We start from the raw sequence: 20,789 nt of genomic DNA, 5'->3' as shown, positions 1-20,789 counted from the left end.
AGTTCCAGAATATTATTTGCTTATTTTTGGAAGCAGTAGAATGGTACATTAACATGTCAGTTTATGGCCCACCTCCTATCTTCATTCTTGGACCTACAGGTGTCTTTGTGACTCTAGGAGACATATATCTCATATCTTCAGTCTGGCTGTAAAGTAAACAAAATGGCATTAACTTTCCCAATGCCAGAATGCCCAAAGGGCTTGGGTTCCTCCTACAAATTAAATCTTGAGTAAGAACTGGAATGTGCAGTTGCTTTCACGTTTACTTTTGAATTCCTGCTTTCTGTATTTAAAAAATGAAACCATTTGGCAATTGAATCTTATGGGAGAAAGCAATGGATTCTTAGAACATAGTTACTACAGTTCATGGCTAATATTCACACTAAACTAATAATGTTCATAATAACACTTATATTGCTATTTACAATCAATTTTCAGATGTTTGCTCATTGATCTTCACAACAATCTTCAAAGATAGATGTCATTTTACAGATCAGGAAAATGAGGCTCAGGAGAGCTAAAGTCACATGCCCAATGTCAATTAACTCTTGCTGGATTTTGAGTATTCATCTTCTGACTCCTAAATACATATGTCCTTCCCACTACAAAATGCTAAATAACATTGGTAACAAAAATTTCATTGTCCAGTCTCAGACCCTCTACCAATGATTAATATATATTTACTCAATAAGTGGTGGTAAGTGCTGTCTGTTGGTGAGGCATAATGGAGTCTGTTAAGATGAATAAGACCAATTCATTAATATTTGACTTAAGCTGGGCAGGAGTTAGGAACACTCACACATACTTAGACTCTGTTGAAATTCTTGTTTTCTCTCATTTTACCCCTGGGAGAGAATTTAAGCCCACATAAGGTCTCATGGTCTCAAAATTTTGTTGTTAGGTTTGTTTGGATGGTTGTTGGATGGCTTTTCTTTTTTAGATAGTTATTTAATGTATATAATCTTTTCAATCACAGTTGATGAACACATCTCTAAGTCAGTGAATTTTATTAATTTCATGTGTATACTGCACATCCAAGGTCGTAGTCAAGATTTATTTCTTCACTGAATTTTTTCCCCGACACTTACAGTTAATGACAGTGTAACCCAATTTTCTTAATTGCCATGAGTTAAAACTGCTATTCTTCATTACTATTGGCTAATGAATTAGATTTGTTGTCTGGTTCTGACTTGGTTGACATGAGCCACTGGCAAGATGGCAGTGTAGAAGGCAGGGAGGAGAAGGAAGAAGCGGGAGGAGGAAAGAATATGTACATCAATACGCTAAAATCACAATCTGCAGCTGCCCAAGGAGGAAATGATGAAACATACAGATGGCTTCCTGATCATTTGCTTTAACATCACATTTTGATTCTCCTTTGTTATTTAAAAAAAAAGGGGGGGGGGTAGAAAATAAGTCATGAATGGTGTTATTCTGAAGCCTCACAGGAAGGCTCTCTGCATATATTATCTTCACAATCAGGTTCGATCCACACTGTGGTACTAGAAAGTAAGGTACTATTGATATCCAAAGTCGAAAGCTCCACATAGGGAAGAAAGGAGTTCCTGAGCGAATCTTATTGCTTCAGTAAGGGGGCTGATGATGGATCTTCCTGATTTAAATTACAGTGTTACCAAAGAATTTCAAATTTGACATACAACGAAACAGTGGCTTTCCTTGGTAGCAAAGTATATATTGACAGCTCAGGTGTTCTTCTGAGACATCAGTTCCCTGCAGATCTTTAGTAGATATTAGGAAGTAAAGAGCTCTATAAAGGCACATGACAAAAGAAAAAACATTGCCTCACTGGAAGTTTTCCAAGGCAAACCCTTTCCTCCAAATTCTGGAATGCATGGTCAGGCCTGGGTCACTGCCAGAGTGTGAAGATATAGATACATAATTTCCAAACACGAGGAGATCCAAACTTGGAGCAACAGTTCTGTTTGTTATATGCCAAGTTTTGTTAAATGGAAGCCAGAGCAAGAGGCATGGTATGTGTGTAGAAGAACCACCAGGTGGCACTACGTATGGAATGAAAGAGCATTTATGTCCTCTGGAAGATGGATGCTAGTTTAAGTCAGCTTGGTTTAAAGGATGCTTTCTTCAACACTTAGGCTCAATGATGAAGAAGGAAAACAAAGGACAACTGTTTACTTTCAATGGTGGACATAGTCTTTTTAGGTTTGGGAAGTGCTGTAATTTGGTGACATTTCTGGAACTACCAAGAACCAATGTATTTAAAAGCATTTCCAGGAGAGATTGAAATAATCATTAAACGACCATGGGGTGAGGCAGCGCAAGGGGCAGGAAGAACTTAAAAATTAAATATAAAGTTGGGGAGGTCTAGGGGAAAAGCATCAGAAGGTTAGTAGAAATACAGAAGAAAATTGGTTGTTTCTACCAAATACTGGTTTATCTAAGGAGAGAACATCACTTCTTATTCACAGTGTAATTAGGTGGAACCATATGAAATTGCTGATATTCAGCCGTCTTTGACCTACAGAAATGGTCATAGAATATGGCACATCTTAATAAAACTGGAAATACTGAAAATGAGGTAAATTTGTAAAAAATGTAAAAAGCACACTAAGTTATCCCTTGGCTTGCTAATAGTAGAGTGCTAAAAAAACAATAATCCAAAATCATTTTTTAAAATAAATAAGATCAACTAAATAACCTGTGGATTTTTAATCCAAAGTAGTCTCCATATGCCTTAGGACGGTTTGAAAAAAAGACAGGAAGTTTGGGGAGGAAGCAAGTCTAGTTAAGCAGGCATTTTCTACTAATCCAAAGAAATTTAACACCAAGCAGTGTTTTCCATTTTTAAGGATCTAGAGGAAGCTAACTGTAGAGAAGATTAAGAAGGTTCACATGCTGGTGAGTATCAGTCAGTCTTCCTGCACGAATGGTGTATAACCTCCTCAGCTGTGGGGTCTCCCACCCGCAGTGTAACCTTGACCCGCAATGGCACCCAGTCTTCCACTGCCCCACAGCAAGGGAATAAATGGGTGTCTAAGCAAGCAAGTGTTGTTGGGCCTGGCTGTGCCAGCCTCACCCTGGCTCACCCCTGGCACAAGTGGGATGTAAACTCTGAGCAGGGCCATAGGCATGTCATTTCTGCCAGTGCTCATCCATCATTTCTGGATCATCTGAGACCAGATTTCTGTGTTTGCTAATGGATCTTAAAAGGCCATAAAAAGTAATAAAAAGAGGACTTTCTGGTTGTAAATATGAGGAAAGCAGATTTGGTGCAAAAGAAATATTGAATGAAAATATACCATTTTTCTGTATATTAAATTTAAGAATAATCTGATGATGTAGTGGGAGAGGAAAAATAGTATTTTTATAGCATTTTTACGGGGTAAAAAGCCAAAAAGGAATTGTCAAATTTTCCCAAAATTTTAAGAAGCTAGTATGGAGATAAGCTAATTCCTTAGCATAGTTTTGATTAAGTATTTGTAAGGTACTTGACAGTTTACAATGTTATCCTCATAGTGCCATCTTCATAGTGCTCCTATGACATGAGTGTCATTTTTCTGATCTTTCAGAATAAGAAATAGGCCTATTCCTAGAAGTTTAGTGACTTCTCCACGGTCATAATTAGTAAGTCAGAGAGGCAAATTTTTAATATAGGGTTTGCTTAATTAACTTAATTGCATGGTAGAAGGAAAAAAAATCTGTGCTTTGGCATCATTATATATATCTGGGTTTAATGCCTGGTACTGTTTCTTACCGTGTTACCTCATTTTTAAAATCTTACTCTCAACTCCTCTGATTCATCTGCAAAATGATGATAACCCCCTCTTTAGAAAGTTCTTGTGAAGAGTAAAGATAAAATATAGAAAGTGCATAGAACATCGTAGGTACTCAAGAAAAAAAGATAAATTTTACTTTATAAAAATTTAAAACTTTTGCTCTCCTAAGGTCAAAAAATGCAAAGGTGAGCCACACACTGGGAGAATATCGTCACAATACATATATCTTTTAAAAGGACTTGAATCCAGAATAATAGAGAACTCTTAATAGAGAACCAATAACGAAATAAATTACCTAGTTAAAAAGTGAGCAAAAATTTGAACAGATACTGTACAAAAGAAGCTATATAAATGGCCAATTGTCAAATGAAAAGATACTCAACATCATTTGTTGTCAGGGAAATGCAAATTAAAACCACCACTTTGTTCCAACTCTTTGCTGTGTGACAAACCAGCCCAAAATGTAGTGGCTTAAAAACAATGACAACATTTTTTTACCCACACATCTGCAAACTGAGATGACCTTATTAGCTCATGTCTACTCCACTTGCCATTAGCTGAGGCCACTTGAATGATGGGGCTGGAATTGTCTGAAGACTCATTCACTCACTTGTCTGGCAGTTGATACTAGCTGTCAGCTAGGATGACAGCTTGGGCTGTTAGCTGAACACTTGCACGTGGCCTCTCCTTCTAGCCTGGGATTCCTTTCAACATGGCTGATTCCAAGATCAAGCACCCTGAGAGAGAGAACCAAGTAGAAACTGTCACCTTTTCTAACCTAGCCTCAGAAGTTAAAGTCATACATCAACATTCTGCCTTACCCTATTCATTAGAAATGAATCACTGAGGGTGGCCCATATTCATTTTTTTAATTTGAAATAATTTTATTTTGTAATTGATGCCAAAATAGGTCAACAGTTAGAATCTACCATATTATATACCTCAAAATTAAAGCCAGAGGCAAAACACTGGACACTTTTTATATCACCACATCTTTATAGTAGCTTAAAATAGACATTTCCTAGTTCCATATCTACTTTTAGAATGAAAAGCATTGTTTTAGCAAATACTTACTGACTATTCATAATGTGCCATATACTGTTCATAAAGTTAAATAATAATGAAAAAGTTGAATAGTAACCTTGAGGATCATTAAGAATGAACAAAGAAAAAATATTTTATATGTTATATATAAGTATGAGGGTACTTCAAACAAATTTACAGAAAGATTTGTATTATCTTTTTTTTTTTTTTTTTTTTGTCGATATACATTGTGGTTGATTACTGTTGCCCATCACCAAAACCTCCCTCCCTCCTCCCTCTCCTCCCTCCCCTGCAACAATGTCCTTTCTGTTTGCTTGTCGTATCAACTTCAAATAATTGTGGTTGTTATATCTTCTTCCCCCCCCCCGTTTTGTGTGTGTGTGTGTGTGTGTGTGTGTGTGTGTGTGTGTGTGTGAATTTATATATTAATTTTTAGCTCCCACCAATAAGTGAGAACATGTGGTATTTCTCTTTCTGTGCCTGACTCGTTTCACTTAATCTAATTCTCTCAAGGTCCATCCATGTTGTTGCAAATGGCAGTATTTCATTCGTTTTTATAGCTGAGTAGTATTCCATTGTGTAGATGTACCACATTTTCCGTATCCACTCATCTGATGATGGACATCTGGGCTGGTTCCAACTCTTGGCTATTGTAAAGAGTGCTGCGATGAACATTGGGGAACAGGTATACCTTCGACTTGATGATTTCCATTCCTCTGGGTATATTCCCAGCAGTGGGATAGCTGGGTCGTATGGTAGATCTATCTGCAATTGTTTGAGGAACCTCCATACCATTTTCTATAGAGGCTGCACCATTTTGCAGTCCCACCAACAATATATGAGAGTTCCTTTTTCTCCGCAACCTCGCCAGCATTTATCGTTCAGAGTCTTTTGGATTTTAGCCATCCTAACTGGGGTTTTGATTTGCATTTCCCGGATGCTGAGTGATGTGGAGCATTTTTTCATATGTCTGTTGGCCATTTGTATATCTTCCTTAGAGAAATGCCTACTTAGCTCTTTTGCCCATTTTTTAATTGGGTTGCTTGTTTTCTTCTTGTAAAGTTGTTTGAGTTCCTTATATATTCTGGATATTAATCCTTTGTCAGATGTATATTTTGCAAATATTTTCTCCCACTCTGTTGGTTGTCTTTTAACTCTGTTAATTGTTTATTTTGCTGTGCAGAAGCTTTTTAGTTTGATATAATCCCATCTGTTTATTTTTCCTTTAGTTGCCCGTGCTTTTGGGGTCGTATTCATGAAGTCTGTGTCCAGTCCTATTTCCTGAAGTGTTTCTCCTATGTTTTCTTAAAGAAGTTTTATTGTCTCGGGGTGTATATTTAAATCCTTAATCCATTTTGAGTTGATTTTAGTATACGGTGAGAGGTATGGATCTAGTTTCATTCTCCTGCATATGGATATCCAGTTATCCCAGCACCATTTGCTGAAGAGGCAGTCCCTTCGCCAGTGAATAGGCTTGGTGCCTTTGTCAAAGATCAGATGGCAGTAAGTGTGTGGGTTGATTTCTGGATTCTCTATTCTATTCCATTGGTCAGTGTGTCTGTTTTTATGCCAGTACCATACTGTTGTGGTTATTATAGCTTTGTAGTATAGCTTAAAGTCGGGTAGTGTTATGCCTCCAGCTTTACTTATTTTGCTCAGCATTGCTTTGGCTATGCATGGTCTTTTAATATTCCATATAAATGTCTGAATAGTTCTTTCCATTTCTGAGAAAAATGTCTTTGGAATTTTGATGGAGATTGTATTGAATTTGTATATCACTTTGGGTAATATGGACATTTTCACTATGTTGATTCTTCCAATCCAAGAGCATGGGATATCTGTCCATCTTCTTGTATCCTCTCTAATTTCTCTCAGCAGTGGTTTGTAGTTCTCATTATAGAGATTTTTCATATCCTTGGTTAACTCAATTCTTAAGTATTTTATTTCTTTGGTGGCTATTGTAAATGGGCAGGCTTTCTTGATTTCTCCTTCTGCATGTTCACTATTGGAGAAAAGAAATGCTACTGATTTTTGTGTGTTGATTTTGTATCCTGCTACTGTGCTGAAATCATTTATCAATTCCAAGAATTTTTTTGTAGAGGTTTTAGGCTGTTCGATATATAGGATCATGTCACCTGCAAACAGGGACAGTTTGACTTCATCTTTTCCAATCTGGATGCCCTTTATTTCCTTCTCTTCTCTGATTGCTCTGGCTAGTACTTCCAACACTATGTTGAATAGGAGTGGTGAGAGTGGGCATCCTTGTCTTGTTCCTGTTCTTAAAGGAAAAGCTTTCAGCTTTTCCCCATTCGGGATGATATTGGCAGTGGGTTTGTCATATATGGCTTTAATTATGTTGAGATACTTTCCCTCTATACCTAACTTATAGAGGGTCTTTGTCATGAATGAGTGCTGAATTATATCAAATGCTTTTTCAGCATCTATAGAGATGATCATATGGTCCTTTTGTTTGACTTTATTAATATGGTGTATCACATTTATTGATTTGTGTATGTTGAACCAACCTTGCATCCCTGAGATGAATCCCACTTGATTGTGGTGAATAATTTTACGTATGTGCTGCTGTATTCTGTTTGCTAGTATTTTACTGAGGATTTTTGCATCTATATTCATCAAGGATATCGGCCTGTAGTTTTCTTTTTTGGTTATGTCTTTACCTGGTTTTGGTATCAGGATGATGTTTGCTTCATAGAATGAGTTTGGGAGATTTGCGTCCGTTTCAATCTTTTGGAATAGTTTGTAAAGAATCGGTGTCAATTCCTCTTTGAATGTTTGGTAAAATTCTGCTGTGAATCCTTCTGGTCCTGGGTTATTCTTTGTTGGGAGCCTTCTGATAACAGCTTCAATCTCCTTTATTGTTGTTGGTCTGTTCATATTTTCTACATCTTCATGGTTCAGTTTTAGAAGCTTGTGTGTGTCCAGAAATTTATCCATTTCCTCCAGATTTTCAAATTTGTTCGCATATAGTTGTTTATAGTAGTCTCGAATGATTCCTTGTATTTCAGATGAATCAGTTGTAATATCGCCTTTTTCATTTCTAATTTTTGTTATTTGAGTCTTCTCTCTTCTTTTTTTTGTTAGCCATGCTAATGGTTTGTCAATTTTATTTATCTTTTCAAAAAACCAACTTTTTGATTCGTTGATCTTTTGAATTGTTTTTTGGTTTTCAATTTCATTCAGTTCCGCTCTGATCTTAATGATTTCTTTCCATCTGCTAACTTTAGGTTTGGATTGTTCTTGTTTTTCTAGTTCTTTAAGGTGAAGTGTTAGGTTGTTCACTTGCCATCTTTCCGTTCTTCTGAAGTGCACGTTTAATGCAATAAATTTTCCCCTTAATACTGCTTTTGCAGTATCCCACAGGTTTTGGTATGATGTATTATTGTTTTCATTAGTTTCAATAAATTTTTGATTTCCTGCTTGATTTCTTCTTGGACCCATATGTCATTAAGTAGAATGCTGTTCAATTTCCATGTGTTTGTATAGTTTCCATAGTTTCATTTGTTATTAATTTCTAGTTTTAATCCATTGTGGTCTGAGAAAATACATGGGTTAATTCCAATTTTTTTGAATTTATTGAGACTTGATTTGTGACCTAATATGTCATCTATCCTGGAGAATGATCCATGTGCTGATGAGAAGAATGAATATTCTGAGGTTGTTGGATGGAATGTTCTGTAGATATCTGCCAATTCCAGTTGGTCTGGAGTGTTGTTTAGATCTTGTGTTTCTCTACTGATTCTTTGCCTAGATGATCTGTCTAATATTGACAGAGGAGTGTTCAGGTCCCCTGCTATTACGATATTAGTGTCTATTTCCTTCTTTAGGTCTAATAGAGTTTGTTTTATAAATCTGGCTGCTCCAACATTGGGTGCATACATATTTATGACTGTTATGTCTTCTTAATGCATCAGTCCTTTTATCATTAAGTAGTGTCCCTCATTGTCTCTTTTTATGGTTTTTAGTTTAAAGTCTATTTTGTCTGATATAAGAATAGCAACTCCACCTCGTTTTTCTTTTCTGTTTGCATGGTCAATCTTTTTCCATCCTTTCACTCTTAGTCTATGTGAATCTTTATGGGTGAGGTGGGTCTCTTGTAGGCAGCATATAGTTGGGTCCTGCTTTTTGATCCAGTCAGCCAGTCTGTGTCTTTTGAATGGGGAATTTAAGCCTTTTACATTAAGAGTTGTTATTGAAAGGTGTTGATTTATTCCTAGCATTTTATTGGTTGTTTGGTTGTCTTAGGTGTCTTTTGTTCCTTGCTTTCTGATTTACTGTTTGGTTTCTGTGTTTGTTGGTTCCTTAGGTTGTACATAGTGTTTTTGTTTGTTTGTTTTCTCTTCATGAATGCCATTTTTATTATACTAGTGGGTTTTGATTTTTCGTGGGTTTTTATGGCAGTGGTAGTTATTTTTCAGGAACCAAACCCAGTACTCCCTTAAGGATTTCTTGTAAGGGTGGTCGTGTGGTAGTGAACTCCCGCAGTTTTTGTTTGTCTGAGAAATACACTATTTGCCCTTCATTTCAGAAGGATAGCCTTGCAGGGTAGAGTATTCTTGGCTGGCAATCTTTGTCTTTTAGTATTTTGAATATATCATCCCATTCCTTTCTAGCTTTTAGGGTTTGTGATGAAAAGTCTGATGTTAGCCTGATTGGGGCTCCCTTATAGGTGATTTGATGCTTCTCTCTTTCAACTCTTAAGATTCTCTCTTTGTCTCTGAGTTTTGCCAATTTGACTATAACATGTCTTGGAGAAGGCCTTTTTGGGTTGAATACGTTTGGAGATCGTTGAGCTTCCTGGATCTGAAGATCTGTGATTTTTCCTATACCTGGGAAGTTTTCTGCCACTATTTTGTTGAATATGTTTTCAATGGAGTCTCCGTTTTCCTCCCCTTCTGGAATACCCATGACTCAGATATTTGAGCGCTTAAGGTTGTCTGATATCTCTCTCAGATTTTCTTCAATGTCTTTGATTCTTTTTTCTTTCTTTTTTGTCTGCTTGTGTTATTTCAAACAGCCCATCTTCAAGTTCAGAGGTTCTCTCTTCAACTTCGACAAGCCTGCTGGTTAAACTCTCCGTTGTGTTTTTTATTTCGCTGAATAACTTCTTCAGTTTGGCAAGTTCTGCTACATATTTTTTCAGGACATTGATTTCCTTGTATATTTCCTCTTTCAGGTCCTGTATACTTTTCCTCATTTCATCATGATGTCTAGCTGTGTTTTCCTGTATCTCATTCAGTTTCCTTAGAATTATCACTCGAAATTCCTTGTCAGTCATTTCAAGGGCTTCTTGTTCTCTAGGATCTAGAGTATGAGATTTATTAACTTTTGGTGGTGTACTTTCTTGATTTTTTGTATTTCTGGTATCTTTTTTTTGGTGTTTATTCATTGTGGCCGGGGGTTTCACAGTCCACTGGTTTGAGACTATTGACTAACTAAGATGTTGCTGTGGTTGCCAATTTGGTATGGCTACCTCCATGACTGCTCAGTTGGCCTCTCGTGCCTTGTGTGTGTGGTTGCCTCGGGTCTTGGGCCTCTTCGAGGAGCCACCTCTCTGGTCAGCTTGGACTCTGCTGGGCTGCTGGATCACGGGGTGGTACCGCAGGATGTGTGGTCTCTGCTGAGCTTCCACTTCCTGTGCAGGACTTCTCCCTCTTCCGTGCACTCTGGCTCGGGCTGTTGGATCACGCAGTGGCGGCCCCACAGGGTGTGTGGTTTCTGTCGAGTCTCCGCCTCCCTAGCCGGATGTCTCCCCGCTCTGTGCACACTGGGCTGGGCTGGGACGTGTCTTCTACAACCCTCGTCTATCAGCTGGGCCTTCAAGACCCTGCTCAGCACTGCCTCACCCAGGAAGTCTACCAGGTTTCTGCTAGGCACAGACGACCAGTCACTCTGGGTGCCTTTGTAGCACTGTGTAGATCTTTCTCCGGACTTATCATCTTCCTCCTGGTATCATGGTTATTTGTGTACTTGTCTTATCTCCCACACCAGAGCGTGAGTTCCTCAGGGGAGGAGCCCACAGCACACGGTTCACCTTTGAATCCCCCCGACGCGGACCGACTCCGTTGCCTGCCCGCTGTCAGCTCTCTGGCAGGTTCAAGTGAACTCGGGAACTCTCTGACCACACTATTCCCAACCAGAAATTGGTTAGGCGTTTTTCTGAACTGGTGGCCGCAGAGATGGTATCCGCCTCCCAGTAACAGGAAGTTTACCGGGCGCCGGAGCCCAGGGTGCGGAGGAGTGACAGTCAGCCCAGCCTGTACTTCCTTGCCCTCCCGATGCTGGCCGGGACGCCCCACACCACCAGCCTCGCCAGAGAACTGCAGAGGGAGTGGGAGGGGAGGCCGGCCTGCAGGCCCCGGGAAGCCCTGTGCTGGGGCCAGCAACTGGGAATGCTCAGTGAGGAGCTGAGCCATGCTAGGAGGACAGGCTTGGCCGAGCCAGGCCTGAGCCGCCACCACATGAGAAAATGGAGGCAGCCCCAAGGCCGATGAGTGGCCTGGTGGGGCAGGCGGAAGCCAGGCGGGCGTCTGCCCCCCCGAGCAGGGCCGGGTTGGGGGTCACTCACGGGGCTGTGCCAAGCCAAGCGGCTCCCTCTCTGCCTCTGTGTCGTTGCCGTCCCCACCTCGGGCTGCTTACTCAGTCCCACAGCGCGGTTCGGGCGCTCCCAGGAATCTTCTGCCTTCTGCAGAAGGCAGTCCTCCCTTACGAGACGGCAAGAGGAAGGTCCACAAGTTTCCCGGCTGCCTAAGGCCCAATGCTGTATTATCCTTTTTTAATTCTAAATTTTATTCACTCAATAAAATGTATAAAGTAAAAATTGACAAAATGGGAAAATGACATCTGTTATTACAGTGAGAGAATTCAAAACACCTTTCTCAATTATTGATAGGTCAGGCAGACAAAAGTTAATAAAGATATGAAGAAGGGAGGACCGCTGCTGCTGGCCGGTCGTGGGGGGTGACCGCCACTTTGCCCCCGGCAGGAGAGGCTGCCTCATTTACAGGCAACAGCTTTGAAGTGTGGAGCAGGAAAAGAACTGATTCTTAGCTGCAAAAGCGAGTCTTGAAACAGGGAACACGGCGCCAGGGCTGCTGTGGATGCAGCCAGGATCTCGGAGGCTGGGGCCGCACTGAAGGCGGCCAGCTGCCCTATTCAGGATTCGAGGTTTCAGGCCGGCATTAAAGAAGACTCCTGGGAGCGCCCGAGCCATGCTGCGACTGAACAGCCGGAGGCGGCAGCGCCGAGAACACGGAAGGCGACAAACCAGAGACAGAGAGCGAACTCCCGACCTGGCTCAGCACTGTGAGTGATCCCTGGCACAGCTCTGTTCAGGGGGTGGATGCCCACGCGGCTCCCGCCTGCACCACCAGGCCACTCACCGCCCGGTGCTGCCTCCATTTTCCCAGGTGCGGGCAGCTCCGCCCTGCTCGGCCATCACTGAGCCCATTTGCTTGGCCTGGCGCGGGGCTTTCCGGAGCCTGCGGACCGGTCTCTGCTCCCACTCCCTCCGCGGTTCTCTGGCGGGGCTGGGGGCGTGGGGCATCCCGACCAGTGTTGGGAGGGCAAGGAAGTACAGGCGGGCCGACTGTCACTCCACCACACCCTGGACTCCGGCCCCGGTAAACTTCCTGTTACTGGGAGGCAGATACCATCTCTGCGACCACCAGTTTGGAAAAAAGCCTAACGAATTTCTGGTTGGGAATAGTGTGGTAGGAGAGTTCCCAGGTCCGCTTGAACCTGCCGGAGAGCAGGCTGCAGGCGGGCAGTAGACTCGGTTTATACCGGGGGGATACAAAGGTGAACAAGACCCGAGAAAGATCTACACAGTGCTACAAAGGCACCCAGAGAGACCGGTCGTCTGTGCCTAGCAGAAACCTGGTAGACTTCCTGGGCGAGGCGGTCCTGAGCAGGGTCTTGAAGGCCCAGCTGATAGACGAGGGGTGCAGAAGACACACCCCAGCCCAGCACAGTGTGCACAGAGGGGGGAGACGTGCGGCCAGGGAGGCGGAGACTCGACAGAAACCACACACCCGGTGGGGTCGCCACTGCACGATCTAACAGCCTGGGCCAGAGCACACGGAACGGGGAGAAGTCCTGTACAGGAAGTGAAAGCTCCACAGAGATCACACACCCTGTGGTACGTGATCCACCAGCCCAGCAAAGTCCAAGCTGACCAGAAAGGTGGATCCCTGGAGAAGTCCAAGACCCGAGGCAACCACACACACAAGACACTAGAGGCCAACTGAGCAGTCACGGCGGGAGCCATACCAAATTGGCAACCACAGCAACATCCTAGTTAGTCATTAGTCTCAAACAGGTGGACTGTGAAACCCACTGCCACAATGAATAAACACCAAAAAAAAGATACCAGAAATACAAAAAATCAAGAAAGTACACCACCAAAAGTTAATAAATCTCATACTCTAGATCCTAGAGAACAAGAAGCCCTTGAAATGACTGACAAGGAATTTCGAGTGATAATTCTAAGGAAACTGAATGAGATACAAGAACTCAGCTAGACATCATGATGAAATGAGGAAAAGTATACAGGATCTGAAAGAGGAAATATACAAGGAAATCAATGTCCTGAAAAAAAATGTAGCAGAACTTGCTGAACTGAAGAAGTTATTCAGCGAAATAAAAAACACAACGGAGAGTTTAACCAGCAGGCTTGTCGAAGTTGAAGAGAGAACCTCTGAACTTGAAGATGGGCTGTTTGAAATAACACAAGCAGACAAAAAGAAAGAAAAAAGAATCAAGGACATGGAAGAAAATCTGAGAGAGATATCAGACAACCTTAAGCGCTCAAATATCCGAGTCATGGGTATTCCAGAAGGGGAAGAAAATGGAGATTCCATTGAAAACATATTCAACAAATAGTGGCAGAAAACTTCCCAGGTATAGGAAAAATCACAGATCTTCAGATCCAGGAAGCTCAACGATCTCCAAACGTATTCAACCCAAAAAGGCCTTCTCCAAGACATGTCATAGTCAAATTGGCAAAACTCAGAGACAAAGAGAGAATCTTAAAAGCTGCAAGAGAGAAGCGTCAAATCACCTATAAGGGAGCCCCAATCAGGCTAACATCAGACTTTTCATCACAAACCCTAAAAGCTAGAAAGGAATGGGATGATATATTCAAAATACTAAAAGACAAAGATTGCCAGCCAAGAATACTCTACCCTGCAAGGCTATCCTTCCGAAATGAGGGGCAAATAGTATATTTCTCAGACAAACAAAAACTGCGGGAGTTCACTACCACACGACCACCCTTACAAGAAATCCTTAAGGGAGTACTGGGTTTGGTTCCTGAAATATAACTACCACTGCCATAAAAACCCACGAAAAATCTAAACCCGCTAGTACAATAAAAATGGCATTCATGAAGAGAAAACAAGCTAACAAAAACACTATCTACAACCTAAGGAACCAACAAACAAAGAAACCAAACAGTAAATCAGAAAGCAAGGAACAAAAGACACCTAAGACAACCAAACAACCAATAAAATGCTAGGAATAAATCAACGCCTTTCAATAACAACTCTTAATGTTAAAGGCTTAAATTCCCCAATTAAATGACACCGACTGGCTGACTGGATCAAAAAGCAGGACCCAACTATGTGCTGCCTACAAGAGACCCACCTCACCCATAAAGATTCACATAGACTAAGAGTGAAAGGATGGAAAAAGATTGACCATGCAAACAGAAAAGAAAAACGAGGTGGAGTTGCTATTCTTATATCGGACAAAATAGACTTTAAACTAAAAACCATAAAAAGAGACAATGAGGGACACTACTTAATGATAAAAGGACTGATCCATCAAGAAGACATAACAATCATAAACATGTACGCACCCAATGTTGGAGCAGCCAGATTTATAAAACAAACTCTATTAGACCTAAAGAAGGAAATAGACACTAATACCATAATAGCAGGGGACCTGAACACCCCACTGTCAATATTAGACAGATCATCTAGGCAAAGAATCAGTAGAGAAACACAAGATCTAAACAAGACTCTAGACCAATTGGAATTGGCAGATATCTACAGAACATTCCACCCAACAACCTCAGAATATTCATTCTTCTCATCAGCACATGGATCATTCTCCAGGATAGATGACATATTAGGTCACAAATCAAGTCTCAATAAATTCCAAAAAATTGGAATTATCCCATGTATCTTCTCAGACCACAATGGATTAAAACTAGAAATTAATAACAAACAAAACTCTGGAAACTATACAAACACATGGAAATTAAACAGCATTCTACTTAATGACATATGGGTCCAAGAAGAAATCAAGGAGGAAATCAAAAAGTTTATTGAAACTAATGAATACAATGATACATCATACCAAAACCTGTGGGATACTGCAAAAGCAGTATTGAGGGGAAAATTTATTGCATTAAATGCTCACTTCAGAAGAATAGAAAAATGGCAAGTGAACAACCTAACACTTCACCTTAAAGAACTAGAAAAACAAGAACAATCCAAACCTAAAGTTAGCAGACGGAAAGAAATCATTAAGATCAGAGCAGAACTGTATGAAATTGAAAACCAAAAAACAATTCAAAAGATCAACGAATCAAAAAGTTGGTTTTTTGAAAAGATAAATAAAATAGACAAACCATTAGCATGGCTAACAAAAAAAAGAAGAGAGAAGACTCAAATAACAAAAATTAGAAATGAAAAAGGTGATATTACAACTGATTCATCTGAAATACAAGGAATCATTCGAGACTACTATAAACAACTATACGCCAACAAATTTGAAAATCTGGAGGAAATGGATAAATTTCTGGACACACACAAGCTCCCAAAACTGAACCGTGAAGACGTAGAAAATTTGAACAGACCAATAACAATAAAGGAGATTGAAGCTGTTATCAGAAGGCTCCCAACAAAGAAAAGCCCAGGACCAGAAGGATTCACAGCAGAATTTTACCAAACATTCAAAGAGGAATTGACACCGATTCTTTACAAACTATTCCAAAAGATTGAAACGGACGCAAATCTCCCAAACTCATTTTATGAAGCAAACGTCATCCTGATACCAAAACCAGGTAAAGATATAACCAAAAAAGAAAACTACAGGCCGATATCCTTGATGAATATAGATGCAAAAATCCTCACTAAAATACTAGCAAACAGAATACAGCAACACATACGAAAAATTATTCATCACGATCAAGTGGGATTCATCCCAGGGATGCAAGGTTGGTTCAACATACACAAATCAATAAATGTGATACACCATATTAATAAACTCAAACACAAGGACCATATGATTATCTCTATAGATGCTGAAAAAGCATTTGATAAAGTTCAGCACTCATTCATGACAAAGACCCTCTATAAGTTAGGTATAGAGGGAAAGTATCTCAACATAATTAAAGCCATATATGACTAACCCACTGCCGATATCATCCTGAATGGGGAAAAGCTGAAAGCTTTTCCTTTAAGAACAGGAACTAGACAAGGATGCCCACTCTCACCACTCCTATTCAACATAGTGTTGGAAGTACTAGCCAGAGCAATCAGAGAAGAGAAGGAAATAAAGGGCATCCAGATTGGAAAAGATGAAGTCAAACTGTCCCTGTTTGCAGATGACATGATCCTATATATTGAACAGCCTAAAACCTCTACAAAAAAACTGTTGGAATTGATAAATGATTTCAGTACAGTAGCAGGATACAAAATCAACACACAAAAATCAGTAGCATTTCTTTTCTCCAATAGTGAACATGCAGAAGGAGAAATCAAGAAAGCCTACCCATTTACAATAGCCACCAAAAAAATAAAATACTTAGGAATTGAGTTAACCAAGGATGTGAAAAATCTCTATAATGAAAACTACAAACCACTGCTGAGAGAAATTAGAGAGGATACAAGAAGATGGAAAGATATTCCATGCTCTTGGATTGGAAGAATCAACATAGTGAAAATGTCCATACTACCCAAAGTGATATACAAATTCAACGCAATCCCCATCAAAATTCCAAAGACATTTTTCTCAGAAATGGAAAAAACTATTCAGACATTTATATGGAACAATAAAAGACCACGAATAGCCAAAGCAATGCTCAGCCAAAAAAATAAAGCTGGAGGCATAACACTACCTGACTTTAAGCTATACTACAAAGCTATAATAACCACAACAGTATGGTACTGGCATAAAAACAGACACACTGACCAATGGAATAGAATAGAGAATCCAGAAATCAACCCACACACTTACTGCCATCTGATCTTTGACAAAGGCACCAAGCCTATTCACTGGCGAAGGGACTGCCTCTTCAGCAAATGGTGCTGGGATAACTGGATATCGATATGCAGGAGAATGAAACTAGATCCATACCTCTCACCGTATACTAAAATCAACTCAAAATGGATTAAGGATTTAAATATACACCCCGAGACAATAAAACTTCTTTAAGAAAACATAGGAGAAACACTTCAGGAAATAGGACTGGGCACAGACTTCATGAATTCGACCCCAAAAGCACGGGCAACTAAAGGAAAAATAAACAGATGGGATTATATCAAACTAAAAAGCTTCTGCACAGCAAAAGAAACAATTAAAAGAGTTAAAAGACAACCAACAGAGTGGGAGAAAATATTTGCAAAATATACATCTGACAAAGGATTAATATCCAGAATATATAAGGAACTCAAACAACTTTACAAGAAGAAAACAAGCAACCCAATTAAAAAATGGGCAAAAGAGCTAAGTAGGCATTTCTCTAAGGAAGATATACAAATGGCCAACAGACATATGAAAAAATGCTCAACATCACTCAGCATCCGGGAAATGCAAATCAAAACCACATTGAGATACCATCTAACCCCAGTTAGGATGGCTAAAATCCAAAAGACTATGAACGATAAATGCTGGCGAGACTGCGGAGAAAAAGGAACTCTCATACATTGTTGGTGGGACTGCAAAATGGTGCAGCCTCTATGGAAAATGGTATGGAGGTTCCTCAAACCATTGCAGATAGATCTACCATACGACCCATCTATCCCACTGTTGGGAATATACCCAGAGGAATGGAAATCATCAAGTCGAAGGTATACCTGTTCCCCAATGTTCATCGCAGCACTCTTTACAATAGCCAAGAGTTGGAACCAGCCCAAATGTCCATCATCAGATGAGTGGATACGGAAAATGTGGTACATCTACACAATGGAATACTACTCAGCTGTAAAAACGAATGAAATACTGCCATTTGCAACAACATGGATGGACCTCGAGAGAATTATATTAAGTGAAACAAGTCAGGCACAGAAAGAGAAATACCACATGTTCTCACTTATTGGAGGGAGCTAAAAATTAATATATAAATTCACACACACACACACACACACACACACACACACACAAACCGGGGGGGGGGAGAAGATATAACAACCACAATTATTTGAAGTTGATACGACAAGCAAACAGAAAGGACATTGTTGGGGGGGAGGGGGGAGGGAGAAGGGGGGGAGGTTTTGGTGATGGGGAGCAATAATCAGCTACAATGTATATCGACAAAATAAAATTTAAAAATAAATAAATAAATAAATAAAGATATGAAAGATTTGAACACAAAATCTTTTAATTCTATTTTCCTGCAAACTTTTTGAAGTAACTTTGTACAGTAATATACCAAGGTCTATTCTAAAAGAACACTGAGTAATTCTTTCTTTTTTTTCCAGGCAATTCTTATTGTTAATTTTATAATGACAACTTAGCCATCGTCTTCAACCTTTAGGAGTTTACCAGTCAAAGGAAGAACCAGACACACATAGAATCACTCATAATAAAATGTAATAATAACAATAGCAAACACTTACATAGGGCCTATTATGTGTCAGGCATTAATTGGAGTACGTATATTTATTAACTCATTTAATTCATCTAGCTATATTTTATGGTAGTAATGTTTTTTTTTTTTTTTACGCAAAAAAGACATTTATTGATCTCACATAAGAAATTATAGGTAGGGGCTGGCTGGTTAGCTCACTTGGGAGAGCATGGTGCTGACAGCACTGAAGTCGCGGGTTCAGTTCCCCATACCAGCCAGCCATCAAAAAAGAAAAAAAAAAAAATTATAGGTAGGTGGTTCCAGCATTGGTGCAGTAGTTAAAGTGCCTTTTGGGGCCCAGTTTTTTTTGTTGCTTTGTTTTTTAAATTGAGGTGAGATATACATAATGAAATTTACCATGTTAACCATTATTAAATATACAGTTTAATGACATTAAGTACTTTCATGTTGTTTACAACTATCACTGCTGTACATTTTTAGAACTTTTTTATCATTCCAAACTGAAACTCTGTACCCATTAAACAATAACTCCCCATTGTCCACTTCTCCGAGACCCTGGTAACCACATTTCTACTTCATATCTCTATGAATTTGACTATTCTAGGTACCTCATATAAGTGGAATCATATGATATTTGTCCTATTGTTTCTGGCTTCTTTCACTAAGCATTATGCTTGCAGGGTTCATACAGGTTGTAACATGTATTGGTACTTCATTCCTTTTTTTAAATTATTTTTGTTTTGATGTTCAAATCAAAATAATTGATATATTCAACATTATATAATATAATCAATTTTTGTGGTCCTTTACCAATTGCTCTCTTTCTTTCCTCCCTCTTCCCCTTTCCAGCCTCTGGAAACCTCAGTTCTGTTCTCTCCTTTCAAAAGTTCAACACATTATTATGATTGTTGAATCATATCTTTCTTTTTTCTTTTATTTATTTATCTACTTATTTTTTTAGCTCCCACTTATAAGTGAGGATGTGTTGTATTTCTCTTTCTGCGCCTGGCTTATTTCACTTAACATAATTTTCTCTAAGTTCATCCATGTTGCTGTGAATGGCAGAATTTCATTCTTTCTTATGGCAGAGTTGTGTTCCATTGTGTGAACATACCACATTTTCCTTATCTAGCCATCTGATGATGGACATTTATGTTGGCTATTGCACATAGAGCTGCAATAAACATGGGAATGCAGGTATCCCTTTGACATGTTGATTTCCATTCCTTTGGGTGTATACCCAGCAGTGGAATTGCTGGATCATATGGCTGTTCTATCTGTAATTGTTCCAGGAAAACCTATACTGTTTTCCATAATGGCAGAACCAATTTACAGTCCCACCAACAGTGTAGAAGAGTTCCCCTTACTTCACAGCCTCACCAGCATTTGCTATTCTTTATCTTTTTGATAATTGACAGTCTAACTGGAGTGAGATGATATCTCAATGTGGTTTTGATTTGCATTTCCCTGATGCTTAGTGATGTAGAGCATTTTTTCATGTGTCTATTGGCCATTTGTATATCCTCCTCTGAGAAACGCCTGTTCAGCTCTTTTGCCCATTTTCTAATCAGGTTATTTGGTTTTTTACTGTGAAGTTGCTTGAGTTCCTTGTATATTCTGGATGTTAGTCCTTTGTTGGATACACAGTTTGAAAGAAATTAAAGAGGACATAAAAAGATGGAAAGACATTCAATGCTCCTAGATTGGAAGACTCAACATTGTGAAAATGTCCAACTAGCCAAACCAACTACAGGTTCAACATAATCCCCATCAAAATACTAATGACATTTCTTCACGGAAATAGAATAAAAACAATCCTAACATTCATATGAGACAACAAAAGTCCCTGAATAGCCAAAGCAATTCTGAGCAAAAAATAAAAAATAAATAAAGCCAGAAACATTATACTACCTGACCTCAAATTATACTACAAAACTACAGTAATAAAAACAGCATGGTTCTGGCATAAAAATAGACACTTGGACCAATGGAACAGAATAGAGAACCCAAAAACCAACCCATATACTTATAGCCAACTAATCTTTGACAAAGACATCAAGAACATATGACGGGGAAAAGATTTCTCTTCAATAAATGGTGCTGAGGAAACTGGACATCCTTATGTAGAAGAATAAAACTAGACCTGTACTTCT

The sequence above is a fragment of the Cynocephalus volans genome, chromosome 8 (assembly GCF_027409185.1).
Source record: "Cynocephalus volans isolate mCynVol1 chromosome 8, mCynVol1.pri, whole genome shotgun sequence".
NCBI lineage: Eukaryota > Metazoa > Chordata > Mammalia > Dermoptera > Cynocephalidae > Cynocephalus > Cynocephalus volans.
Note: the sequence above shows the minus strand (reverse complement) of the source record.